Genomic DNA, 14270 nt, shown 5'->3' with positions numbered 1-14270 from the left:
TGCCTGTGTCCCTGGTCCGTCACTGATGTTTGTCGATGCCTGTGTTCCGTCCTGCCCTTACCCCGAATAAACCCCTAGATTGCCCCATATTCCGCCTTCCCGCCTGGTCCTTCTACCTGCCTGCCTTCTTTTTGCTCGCTCGCTCGCCAGCCCGCTCGATCGCCCGCTTTCCACGGCGATCGTGACAATATCTTTCTTTTTTCTACACATCTCCACCAGGCTGTTGTAAGATCATCCCTGGGTGCATCAAAAATGTGGACCACTACCTGCAAGGGAGCGGAAATTGACTGGAACCCTGTCATAAGCAAAGTTTGTGCCTCATAAAATCGTTTAGAATCAATGTCTCTAATCAAATAGTTTAATTTCTCTATTTTCCCTTTTTACCACATAAAGCACAATGAGCGCTTAAAATTTCAATTCACAAGGTAAAACACCAAATAAAGTGTTTTAACAGAATATTTCATGTAATTTCAAGGTCACAGCAGAGTTGCCCTGCAGCCTCGTCGGCAAAGAGCAGGAAATTCTGAAAAAAGCCTTAAAAATGCTCCGAAACAGGAGGGAGGACCTCCGAAGGTCAGGAAAGGTAATACATACTGTACATAGGGAACCTGCAAGCAAGTTAAAATTATTCAAGCCCCCTGCAGTCAAATTAAATCATGAATGTAATGTCCGGAATACAGACCTAGTCAGCCAAGGCTGAATAATGTTCCTGTTCATGTTCTGCTTCACTTTTCTGGCTTCTCATGTCGTGGCAAAACTTCATTTCTACTGATTCCATTGTCTAGAAGAGAGAAGGACTTCAGCTTCACTCCAACGGTATGTAGCTTATCTGTATTTATACCTTATCATTGTGTAATACATATAGTAATACGTTTCATAATTTAGCTTCTAAAATATTGTGCAATCACCAGCCCAATTGATTTTTTTGCCATCTTAATCCTCTCAGGATCAGTACAGTATATGTGCAAACATATTTTATGTGTTTACAGACGTGTAAGACTAATGAAAAAAGGTGGGAGAACAGTGGCCCTTGGAGGTAAAATGTGTTTTTACATTTTCCCAGTGCTGCTGCATGATTCACTGTACTGCAGTGTCAGGTTTCCCATTGCTCAGCAGCCTCATCAGCAAAGAGCAGGAAACTGATGATGTTTCAATGATCAGTGTGTTGGCCAGTGAAACTGACAATGTACTGTATATTGGGAAATTTTAAAATTTATTATAAACACAGTACTGTATATTAATCTGCAAAACAGTCTGAAACTTGATACAGAGGTTATACACTGATCAGCCATAACATCATAATAGGTGAAGTGGATAACATTGATTATTTGGTTACAGCAGCATCTGGCTGTGGGGGGGTTATATTAGGCAGCAGGTGAACGCTTTGTCCTTGAAGCTGATGTGTTGGAAGCAGAAACAATGTGCAAGTGTGAGGATGGGAGTGACTTTGACATGGGCCATTTTGTGATGGCTAGAGAGCTGGATCATAGCGTCTCTAAACCCCCAGCTCTTGTGAGATGGTCCTGCAGTGGTCAGCAGGTTCATGGTGGGGCCCAGGCTCACTTTTACCGCCATAATAGCCTTGACTCATCAGGGCGTGGATTCCTCTAGAGCTCTGAAGGTTTGCTGTACTATCTGACATGTAATGAGCCTCCGTCACCCGTTCATGTATTTCCCTACAGTTTTGGAGATGCTGTGACCGAATCATCAAGCCATCACAACTTGGCCCTTGTCTCTCAAATCTTTAGGCTTGTCCACTTTTCTGCATCCCAGTATATCCTACACATTGTGTCTTTGCTGCCTAATAGGTCCCACCCACTACCAGGTGCCACTATTACCAGGTAATCAATGTTATTCACCTGTTAGTGGGCGCAGTGTTTGACAAATATAGTTTAAAATATCAGTCATTTAACCTAATTCCGAAATATTAAATGTGGAATGGAAATAATGGAAGCTATTGCTTGTGTGGAGTGAACTGAACTTAATTTTGAGCAATGTTTCAAATTGCTACATACCTGAAATGTTTGTGGTTTCTTGTAGAAAGAACAGAAGCACTTGAGGTTTGCCTCCAGAACATCACACCTCCTATTAAGCGCCGTTACAAAGTAATTTCCTTGAAATATCATCAAACTATTTTTTTTCTGGACAGCTCTAAGACTGGGTTTCCGTGGGACATTATTAGGATTAGAAGTAATTAAACCAATTTGGTCTTACATAGCATTAAAAGTGGTTTAATTGACAAACAACGTCTTAAATGGCTTTAAAAAGCATGACGTTTTATTGTCATGTACATTAAACATTTAATAAACACAGGGGCAGTTGGCTAAATTCTCCAACCTGTGATTGGCTGGTTTGTAATGCTTGTGGATATCACTGTGCTCTCAGAATGGAGTCACAAATATACCAGTGTAAAATATACGGTGTTAAGGGGGAATTTGCTTCTGGGTTAATTAGTGACAATTGCAAATGTTTTGTGTTGATTCTTCAGCTTCATATACAGATTCGCAGATTCATAATTACCACAGAAGGGGAAGTAAAGTCTGTTCTATTTAAAAGCCAGACATGTTAAATTACTGCAGGGCACATTAACCTGTCCACAGTGCCTGTTGTATGAGAGCATCATGATTATTAATAATATACACTGTATTTCAAAAGGACCTGTGGGATTAAAACTGAGGGTTATTAAGACACACCTTGCTTATACCTCTATACCACTGTGAGTCCAAGTCCTCACCCAGCATTTACTGACACAGGTTAATGTAAAGAAACATCAGCACATTTTAACATGGCCGCGATTCCATCTTTAGTAAATACCTTATATATATAACATAATATGGATTTGCACACACCCTCAAAACCCTGTAATAACAAGAATAAGGCTATATAAACTCTTTCACTGGCTGGTTTGTTTTTTTATCTCATACATCTTACTGACTGATCCGAATGTCAATACATTTTGATGTACAAGTTGTAGTAATTGCATGTTTGAAGAAGCTCCATCCTCCTAATATTTTTTTCTTCTTTACCATCATAGGCAGGAGAAAGAGTGAAATGGAGGAAAAAATACATAGATGGGTCAAGTAAGCAGTAGGAGCAAAGAGCAGAAGAGGAAATAGGAAAGAAGAAGGGAGAGGAAAAGAGAGAGAGAGGAGAGAAGACAGATGAGGAGGGAAAAGCAGTGGAAGAAGGAAGCAACAAATGTAAAGGAGGAAGAGGCTATGAAGATGGAACTTATAGCCCAGCGAAGGCTTTCCAAGCCCAAGGGGGCAAGCGGCCGGTAAAAGGAAGGAAGCAACAAACGTAAAGGAGGAAGAGGCTATGAAGACGGAACTTATAGCCCAGCGAAGGCTTTCCAAGCCCAAGGGGACAAGCGGCCGGTAAAAGGAAGGAAGCTTTTCTCATTGTAATTCATTCATGCATGATAATAAAACAATACGTTTGTCATACTGGTTTGTGATTTATTATGCTTTATTTTTACATAAACATTTGAGCACACAATTAAAATTAAGTGGCGATATAAGGATATTTTAAGTGCTTAAGAACTTAAAACAGTCTTAAATAATCACTTAATTAATAAAAATTAATAGGTGAAATAAAGAATTTTGATGGTTTGTGGACCCCTATAATAATATTAAACTCCCTTTATTAGAATTGAGGACAGATGTAAGTAATTCTAAGTAGTAATGGAACCTTGCAATACTCTTAAACTGCCCCTTAATTAATCAGAATTAAAGGGCAATGTTATGTAATTACAGACCTTGAAACAATCTTAAATTGCCCCTTAATTTATAAAAAAGGGGTGAAATAAGGATTTTTTGAGAGTAAATTTAAGAGGCAAATTTGAAAAAGTAAGGAGGAAATTCTGTAGTTTTACCCCTTAATTGGCCTTAATCATTGCACCTTTTCCCTTAATTTCACATATAGCAATAATTAAGGACAAAATTAACGTAATTTTAATTTTAAAAATTAAGGGGTTTGATTTCGTAGTGTAAGTACGTGTAAGTACGTAGTGTAAGATATAGTAAAACACTTACTAACTGGTAATGCACGTTAGCATTACGTTAAATGACCACTTTACCTGCTACTTACCAGTTTTGTCACTTACCGTTTTTCAGAAGCACACCGGAGTTAAACTTACGCCGCGTTATTTACCGGCACTTCTAACACCATTTGCGGCCATTAACTCATAGGTGGCAGTAACACTGAAATGACTCTTTCTGCGTCAAAATAAGGTAATACTGTGATTTTGATACTTTATCATTTCCTTTAACTTAACCGTATCTTTTCCTCCGTCTCTGCTTATTGATATTTAGGAGAGTATCAGATATAAATTAACGATGCAAAATTATCAAACCACAGACACGACACTGAAGAGATGACAAAGACACAGTTTGAAAAGTAAGTATATGTTTTATTGTAAAGCTCTTATCTTATTTTAACTTAGCCTATCATATGATATTTTAACTTATTGTCTATCTTATTGTATTTTAACTTATCATATGTTAACTTAGCCTATCTCATCCTATCCTATCTGACATCTATAATAATACTTAAACAGTATCTCTATTATCCTTCCTACCCCGGCCATAACCCACAAGTCCGTCAGGAACAATATCTCTGTCCTTCCTCCGTCCCTGGCCATAACCCATAAGTCCATGTATTCTTGTCTGGAGTTGCTGTTCCACCGATGGTTGACGCTGCCCCTGGCCTCTCTCTGCTCGCAGGGCGCAGGAGCCGTTGCTGTCTGTCCGATGGAGGAACTTCAGCTGGGGCCTCTTCCTGGTCGCTCCTGCTTCCTCCAGGGGGGGTGGCCTGTCCCTCGCGCTCCATGGACGACTCCTCTGGCCACGGAAACTTTCTTCGGTTCCAGTCTGGGACAGCCGATTGTTAAAACAAGGAAAGATGATTGATATAACACATTTTAAGCTCGAATTAAAGTGTTCTAATAAGGTCTCTTAAGCCAGTGCTTTACCTTCGGTATGTAAGACACCCTCCATGTCGATCCGGGCTTGTCCGTGTCATCCTTCTTAATGATCTTCACCATGTCCACCCTCTCGCCGATGTTCTTCTCCAGTGCCTCATTTTTTGGGGAAAAAGTTCCCCCTTCCTTAGGTGTTATTTTAACTTTGATTTTAATTTTAATTTTAATCTTAACAACTTTAATTTCTTGCTTGTCCATTTTTTTAAATGCTGTGAGTTTTCCAAATGCAAACTGTCTCTCAGATGATCGTAAGAAGTTTGAGAAGATAAGTACATGTGATTCAAAAGTAACCAAGCTGTTGTCACGGACGCCTATTCGTACCATAACAGACGATGCGATCCTCTGCAGCTCGTCGGTGACTTTCGGCCGCGTTCGGCTCCGACTGACCGGTCGTAGGTCCGATTCGGCTGTAAGCAGGTTGCCAACTCTGACGCATCTGGCGCGAGACTCGGGCTTTCAGACTCAAACGCACACAGCAATAAATCTTATGGAGAATCTCTATTAATCCATTTAAAACCTAAAACTGGCTACATCAAAAGTGTTTGGGCAGTTTGCAAATCCTGAAGACTATTTACAAGGTAATAAAACCGTTTTATAAATGTGAATACGTGTGTAGACTTGTCTCGAATTGCACGGTAATTTCTTGTCATAGCGTGAATGCACATAAAATAAATACGCATTTGCGCTGCTACAACAAGGAATTGCCACGCGTGTACGGGGAATGCGTACTTGCGTACCATGCAGTTATGTGATCCTGATCATATGTATAGTATATTGTACAATAAATGCTATAACATTTAAGTCGTATTGTTAGGTCTTTTTTAATCATAAATTTCTTAGTTCATTCCTGCCGACAGTTGGGGCAGAGACTGTCATATGTTCTAGGTCATACTCACAGCCAAACGCGGCGCAACAGTGAAAGATTTACAAATGTGACAAAAGGTCTTCTGTGTGTCAATTAATTCCTACATAGAGCTTTTATCCCGTTTACATGAAAAGCTGTAGTTATTGTGCCCCTGACAATTCCAAATTTCTATTTGCAGCAAACTGACAAACCGAATAAGCCCAGGACACTGGAAAGTACTTGAAAAACATGGTAAAGTGGATTTCAGCATTTTCTGTCGTTACATTTGTATTAGAATTGTAACAAATGTCTTCGTTAATACTATATTGTATTTCGCAGGATGTTCCTCATCAGATTGGTTCTGTGGACTGTGGTGTGTTCATGTTGATTGTTGTCACATCACGAATCGGGGAAACAAAGGATTTATTGGGGAAACCAGCTAGGAACACGGGGCAATAGAAGTAGCGACTTAAATGACATGATTGGGGAAACATATTTTGAAGCGGAGTTAAATACATAGGACTAATGAAAACAACTGGAAACAGCGAATGACATCGGGGTTCCACACGAGGTTAACGAGGGGGCGTGGCACACGGGAGGAGCGGACAAGCGGCGCATGACAATTGTAAGACAGACCACCTTGAATTGTTGGACTTGTAATACAGAGAATGTATTGAAGTTTTCCCCCCTCCCCTCCCTTTTATCAGTATGCACTCTGCATGGCCTTGGTGTGTCTTGAGTATTACAAAATGCACCATGAACTGTCTATATTATATGTCTGTATTATATTTTTATTTATGTCATAATATGTGAATTTGATCTGTTGTTTTTCAGTGAGTTGGAGGGATTTGACAAAAACATCCTTTTAGAAATGTGTGAGGAAGTAAGTTCTTTTCTTTTTGACAAGTAATGTATCTGTCAGGTTTGCGATGCAACAGAGAAATTAAATATTTTATTTCACTCCTCAGGGTCAAGACTCTGGTCTCCAGCTCACCGCTCTCTGTTATATTTCCATAGCCATGTTGTCCAATAGTAACATTGAATTTTTCTATGCTATGGTTTTTTATGTTTAATCATTGCATGCTATATAAATTATTATAAATAATAGTTTATTTTCTTTGTGACGTGTCTGTGCTTAATAGTATTAAATAAGAGTTAAAACAACGGCAGTTTCCTCAGTATTGTATTTCATGAACTGATACTTCCCCAACAAAACCCATGTTTGCGTTCAAGCCTCTGTCATGGTTTGTGCATAATATTTGCAACAACCATTATGAAATTTTTGCAGAATATGTACTACAAGCCTCTCCAGTTGCAGCCACACCCATATCCAAATTCACATATAAGGTATATTTGTATATTTGTGTTTCCAAGGTACCAACATTCCTACAGAACCATGTTACATAATATATCCAAATATAGGGAATTTCAGTGTGAGCCCTGATGCATTATGCATACTGCTTTCAAATCAGTGCTTTGATCACAGACTTCAAAAAACACGTAGACCATTACGTCTCTAAAAGGTGAAAACACTGCATGTCAAGCGCCCCCTACTGGCTGGCTGCAGTACCATTATTAGCACCACGCATTCCCATGTGTTTCAGTGGTAAGAGGCGATTTTCCACATCACTTTCATGTCTTTCCAACCACATAATGACAAACCATTTCTTCTCAATGTATTATTAGTTATGTAATTAATGTAATCTAAAAATGAACGTCACTAATACTTTTATTACAATTAATTTGCATATTTTGAAAATCTATACTTTTCTTCAAGACAATAGTGCAGCTTCTATCCAAAGCACAATCCACATTATTACTTAAAAGCTTATTGACCCCCTGATTCTGGTATCAGTTACTTTTCAGTATTTTCAAGTAAACATTATCTGTGCTGTATTTGTATGATGAAACCAATCCTTGAGTCCAATATAAAATAACTGAAATAAACACACAGTCATTCAAACTTCATTTTTTAATTTTGTTTTGTCTTTCAATAAAAGCTGAAAAGGCTAAAAAGTAAATGCTGGTGTTATCAAAAACTATGTCATATAACTATATTCCAGATTTATTACAGCCAAACACATCTCGGAGCTCCGAGGAACCTCCTTCTCCTTACATTTGGGGAAGATGGTGGCGCAGGAGGTAGTGCTATCGTTTAGCAACCAGAGAGTTGCAGGTTCGAGCCCTGGTTTCTCCTGACCCCATCACAGTGTCTTTCAGCAAGACGCTGAACCCCAAATTGCTCCCGGCGTGCAGGTTGGCACCTTGCATGGCAGCCTCCGCCACCGGTGTGTGGATGGGTGAATGTGAGGCATGAATTGTAAAGCACTTTCAGTTCTCATAAAAGTAGAAAAGCACATTTACCATGTGTGTTTTGTATTTGGATTGTATTGGTGTGTAGTTAATCGCTCATGTACATGCTCAATCGCAGTAACATTTTCACAGGAATTTCGGAGACTGAAGTGCTAATTCTATGGGGGTGTATTCAGTGGGAAAGGTGTGTATGTAGGGCATGTCCCCCCCCCCCCCCCCTTCGTGGTGTTAGATATTCTGTTTCCCCCCCCCCCCGTGTGTTAAGTACTGGGGTTGCTCTTGCGTGTTTAATAAAAGATTGTACTACACTGCTTGTCCTGGCGTATTGCCTGTGGTTTGAGGGGAGGTTAATCTGTGTGTGTGACCGTGAGTGACGCGACATGTGTGCTACAGTATACATCCAGTATGTAACTGTATAAAGTAAAACTCACTGTGTAATATAAAATGCAAATGGATACTGTAATATGAAGCATTGCAGTAAGAGGACAATATTACAGTACAGGGCACATTGTTGGATTACATACCTGTTGGCTCTATGAAATGTTTGAATGGTTGAGGACATGGTTGTTCTCCCATCATTCGGCCAACCAGCCTCAGCCATTGTAAGGCCATGATTGAGGACCTAAATATATATATACAGTACTGTGCAAAAGTCTTAGGCAGGCAAAGAAGGCAGGCACCTCATACAGCTAGTCAGTCTCTCACTGACTTTTTAAACCAATATATTTAATTATTTAATTGAGCTGTTGGTGAAATTTAACAAAATCGTGGAATGGCTGAGGTGCCCCTGAGGAGAAGTTTGGGAACTGAAGTTGTGTTCATCTAGCCATCCAACTAGATATCAGTAACTTTATAGAAAACAGAAGAAATTATTACTAGTTTTTATTGTGTTACTCTTAATTTGCACACATTCTTGTCACGATCGCTCGCGGAGGTAACGGCAGAGCGGCGATCGTGCGGGTAAGGAGCAGGCAGGCAAGCGGGATACGGGGAAAACGGGAGTTTATTACGGAGACGGGAACGGGAACGGGCAAGACGGAACACGGGGGCAAGACGGAACACGGGGGCAAGACGGAACACGGGGGCAAGACGCTCACCAACATCAAGAACATCAATGACGGACAAGGGAAACCGGGGAGACCAGGACTTAAATACACAGGACTAATCAAAGTAACTAGACAAAGCTGGAGACGATCAGGGAAATACACGTGGGTAATCAGGGGGCGTGGCACACACGAGGAGCGGACGAGCCGGGTATGACAATTCTAATGTTAAATTGTATTTTTTTGTTCTAAGCCAAAGTACACTTGCTACCCAGATAAACAGCTTTAAACATTTCTTTGGACTGCCTAAGACTTTTGCACAGTACTGCACTGTATATGTTAATGCTAAATTGATAACTCCTATCAGTGTTGTGTTTATGGGAAATATGCTAAATTTGCTGATGCAGTCTTCTCAGTTGCCCCTTTATCCGCCTTACTTACTGTTGCTATGCCTGCTATGTGCTCACTCTGCGTGCCTTAATTATATTATGGGGTTTTATTATTAATTTATTCATAATCATTGTTATTTTTTCAACCTCTGTGTGGCCATAATATTTTGGGTTTTATAGTTACAGTCATGTGGATTAATCTATATTCTCTGTGTTTTACCATGAAGAACAAGGTGTGACAGGGGATGATTTTGTGGACATTGGGGAGCAAGATGTTTACCTTTTGTTCCCCAAAAACTTCAGACTGAGGAAATCCCTAATTTCCATTTTAAAACTAAAGGCAAGTAAACTGTCTGTTTGTTAGCAAGCTCTGTGTTTTTTGTGGTTTCACAGACATACTGCTGTCAAGTCATGCTTACTGAATATATCATATTTAGTTTCATGATCTTTCCCTCAATCAGTCTGGAGTGGAAGCAGAAGACTTCCTAAAAAATAAGCAGGGAAATCAGCGGCAACACCTGAACAAAAGAGATTCAGTGTAAGTATCACACAGTCCTGGAAATAGAAACTAAAGTGGACAGAGCTGTTAGAACACAGACAGTGCAGGTGGAAGTAGAATCAGCAGAATAAGTGGTTCTCACATCAGAAATACTGCTACCATTCATTCTGCTCATTCTATGTCCACCTGCACTCCTCTCTATTCTAACGTTTTTGGTGCAAAACTGATATCTTTCTTTTCTCTACACGTCTCCACCAGGCTGCTGTAAGATCATCCCTGGGTGCATCAAAAATGTGGACCACTGCCTGCAAGGGAGCGGAAATTGACTGGAACCCTGTCATAAGCAAAAGCTGTACCTCATAAAATTGTTTAAAATCAATATTTCTAATCAAATAGTTTAATTTCTCTATTTTACCTTTTTACCACATAAAGAACAATTAGGGCTTAAAATTTCAATTCACAAGGTAAAACACCAAATAAAGTGTTTTAACAGAATATTTCATGTAATTTCAAGGTCACAGCAGAGTTGCCCTGCAGCCTCGTCGGCAAAGAGCAGGAAATTCTGAAAAAAGCCTTAAAAATGCTCCGAAACAGGAGGGAGGACCTCCGAAGGTCAGGAAAGGTAATACATACTGTACATAGGGAACCTGCAAGCAAGTTAAAATTATTCAAGCCCCCTGCAGTCAAATTAAATCATGAATGTAATGTCCGGAATACAGACCTAGTCAGCCAAGGCTGAATAATGTTCCTGTTCATGTTCTGCTTCACTTTTCTGGCTTCTCATGTCGTGGCAAAACTTCATTTCTACTGATTCCATTGTCTAGAAGAGAGAAGGACTTCAGCTTCACTCCAACGGTATGTAGCTTATCTGTATTTATACCTTATCATTGTGTAATATATATAGTAATACGTTTCATAATTTAGCTTCTAAAATATTGTCACCAGCCCAATTGATTTTTTTGCCATCTTAATCCTCTCAGGATCAGTACAGTATATGTGCAAACATATTTTATGTGTTTACAGACGTGTAAGACTAATGAAAAAAGGTGGGAGAACAGTGGCCCTTGGAGGTAAAATGTGTTTTTACATTTTCCCAGTGCTGCTGCATGATTCACTGTACTGCAGTGTCAGGTTTCCCATTGCTCAGCACACCTAATTTGGCTAAAGAACTTGATGATGTTACGATGATCAGTGTGTTGGCCAGTGAAACTGACAATGTGCTGAATTTTGGGAAATTTTGAAATGTATTATAAACACAGTATATTAATCTGCACAATGTAGCAAAACAGTCTGAAACGTAACTGAGATACAGAGGTTATACACTGATCAGCCATAACATGTGAAGCGAATAACATTGATTATTTGGTTACAGTGGCATCTGGCTGTGGGGGGGTTATATTAGGCAGCAGGTGGATGCTTTGTCCTTGAAGCTGATGTGTTGGAAGCAGAAACAATGTGCAAGTGTAAGGATGGGAGTGACTTTGATATGGGCCATTTGGTGATGGCTAGAGAGCTGGATCATAACCCCCAGCTCTTGTGAGATGGTCCTGCAGTGGTCAGCAGGTTCATGGTGGGGCCCAGGCTCACCTTTGCCGCCAAAATAGCCATGACTCATCAGGGCGTGGATTCCTCTAGACCTCTGAAGGTTTGCTGTACTATCTGACATGTAATGAGCCTCCGTCACCCGTTCACATATTTCCCTACAGTTTTGGAGATGCTGTGACCGAATCATCAAGCCATCACAACTTGGCCCTTGTCACTCAAATCTTTAGGCTTGTCCACTTTTCTGCATCCCAGTATATCCTACACATTGTTTATTTGCTGCCTAATAGGTCCCAGCTACTAGCAGGTGCCACTATTACCAGGTAATCAATATTATTCACCTGTTAGTGGGCGCAGTGTTTGACAAATATAGTTTAAAATATCAGTCATTTAACCTAATTCCGAAATATTAAATGTGGACTGGAAATAATGGAAGCTATTGCTTGTGTGGAGTGAACTGAACTTAATTTTGAACAATGTTTCAAATTGCTACATACCTGAAATGTTTGTGGTTTCTTGTAGAAAGAACAGAAGCACTTGAGGTTTGCCTCCAGGACATCACACCTCCTATTAAGCGCCTTTACAAAGTAAGTAATTTCCTTGAAATATCATCAAAATATTTTTTTTCTGGACAGCTCTAAGACTGGGTTTCCGTGGGACATTATTAGGATTAGAAGTAATTAAACCAATTTGGTCTTACATAGCATTAAAAATGGTTTAATTGACAAACAACGCCTTAAATGGCTTTAAAAAGCATGACGCTTTATTGTCATGTACATTAAACATTTAATATACACACAGGACCAGTTGGCTAAATTCTCCAACCTGTGATTGGCTGGTTTGTGATGCTTGTGGATATCACTGTGCTCTCAGAATGGAGCAGTGTTGTGCAAGTTCACACTTTTCATGATCTAGTTCAAAGTTCAGTTCATACATGCTCAAAGTGAACTGTTCACATTCATAGCTCACAATTTAAATTTTTGAACTAGTTCAAAGTTCAGTTCATTTTATTTTTAGGTGCAATATATAGTCTAAATCAAAATTAATTTTGTTTTAACATACATCTATAACCTACCTACATTCTTGCATATATGGACATGTATAGACAAAGGACACAAAATATTATTCTTATTTATGGTTTATTTATCTCTTGCCCCAATACTAGACAAGGGAAGGAAAAGAAAAGTACTGTAAACACATATCGGCATCATATCCATCTCAAATGAAAACTAGACAGAACAGAATATTTATTATTCAGCAAAATATCTCTTTAGTTTTATTTAAAAAAAAAAAAAAAAACTCATGCTTCTTGAAGGTGTGTGGCACCATCTCACTGAACTATTAAAAATAAAAACTTTCACATACAGAAGCCATTGTTGTAGTAAGTAATGAACACTCCACAGACCATGCCTATGGCTTCAGTCCAAACTGTTTTTTGTTCACGTTTAACAGCAGTTGCTTTTCAAAGTTGGCATCTCCCAATCGGTTTCTCCTGGGCCTAAATATCTGGCCACCAGTATTGAAGAGTCTCTCCACTGGAGCACTTGATGGGATTGCTGTGTTATATTTGATGAAGAGCTTCTTCAGTTTGGGCAGCAGCATGTATTCAGTAAACTCGTCAGTGGTTGGGGCGTCCAGATAGATGTCCACCTCAGACTTATTGACAGCTGATGGGCTTTGCTTGAACTTAAAAAAGGATGAAGCACTCTTTTTCCCCTCAAGGTCATCAGGGGGTTAAAATAAAGGTTTGGATGAGGGGGCAGCATGCCGTCAGACCTGGTGTAGCTGTAGGCTTTGAACTCTCATCCAACAGACCATCCAAATCATTTTTCAATTGCACAATGGTAGGAGCCAGGTAGCCGAGGAATGTGTTTTTTTCCCCCTGAAGGATGTTCAGAGCACATGCCAAGGGACCCATCACACTCACAAACTTGTTGATGAAGTCTATTTCCTCTGGAGTGAATCGACGAAGCCCAAACTCATCACAGATGGTGTGCAGAAGGAGTCTGTCATACTCAGGAGTGGCATCCAATGGCACTGTTAGATTGCTGGTCTGGGGAGTCAAGGTGGCTATGTGAGCCAGGCGCTGCATTGAGAGGAACATAGAATTCCAACGTGTGTCGTTCGGAGTGACAAAGCCAATCTTTAGCTTTTACTCAACAAAATCTGAGGCTTTCGCACTCCTTTTCACCCTATTCCACAGAGCAGATGCCTTGGAAAATACAGGCCTCGCTAATTTGTTGTACAGCCTATCCGTTACATTCTTTGCATCTGTGGCAACAAGATTTAAAGTATGGGCCATGCACCTTCTATGAGGTGGGAGGCAGAGATCCTCTAACTCTGACAGAGGTGCAGGCTCAAGACCATCGTCCTCATCATCGGAGCTCTCAGCAGTAGATCCTGTGTCACTGCCTTCAGTCACCGCATCAGCTGCTCTAATAACAACACTGTCTCCAAAACAGCTGAATGCTTTGACGAAATTGGAAGCATTGTCAGTCACTGTGCACACAATTTTGTTTTGAATTTTAAATTCCTTGTACACATCCGTCAGCACTTTAGCCAGGACATCATATGTGTGTGACCCTCTGACACGACGACATGCAAGGGCTGCTGATCTCCTGAGTGACACATCATTTTTATCAAGCCAATGAATTGTGAT

At 40.0% G+C, this 14270-nt stretch overlaps 1 long non-coding RNA gene across 2 annotated transcripts; it reads left to right on the top strand.

Moving 5' to 3' along the window:
- The first annotated feature begins 479 nt into the window (after window positions 1-479).
- Window positions 480-12199, top strand: LOC125723892 (uncharacterized). Of its 2 annotated transcripts, XR_007387022.1 has the most exons (4): window positions 480-583; window positions 786-816; window positions 11093-11139; window positions 12138-12199. It is a non-coding gene; the product is annotated as an uncharacterized LOC125723892 (long non-coding RNA). The 2 variants fall into 2 exon arrangements; XR_007387023.1 differs by lacking the exons at window positions 11093-11139; window positions 12138-12199 and adding an exon at window positions 990-1057.
- The last annotated feature ends 2071 nt before the right edge of the window (window positions 12200-14270 follow it).

Source organism: Brienomyrus brachyistius, unplaced genomic scaffold, assembly GCF_023856365.1.
Source record: "Brienomyrus brachyistius isolate T26 unplaced genomic scaffold, BBRACH_0.4 scaffold52, whole genome shotgun sequence".
Classification (NCBI taxonomy): Eukaryota; Metazoa; Chordata; class Actinopteri; order Osteoglossiformes; family Mormyridae; genus Brienomyrus; species Brienomyrus brachyistius.
The sequence above is the reverse complement of the archived record's forward strand: the minus strand, read 5'-3'. Positions and strand labels throughout refer to the sequence as shown.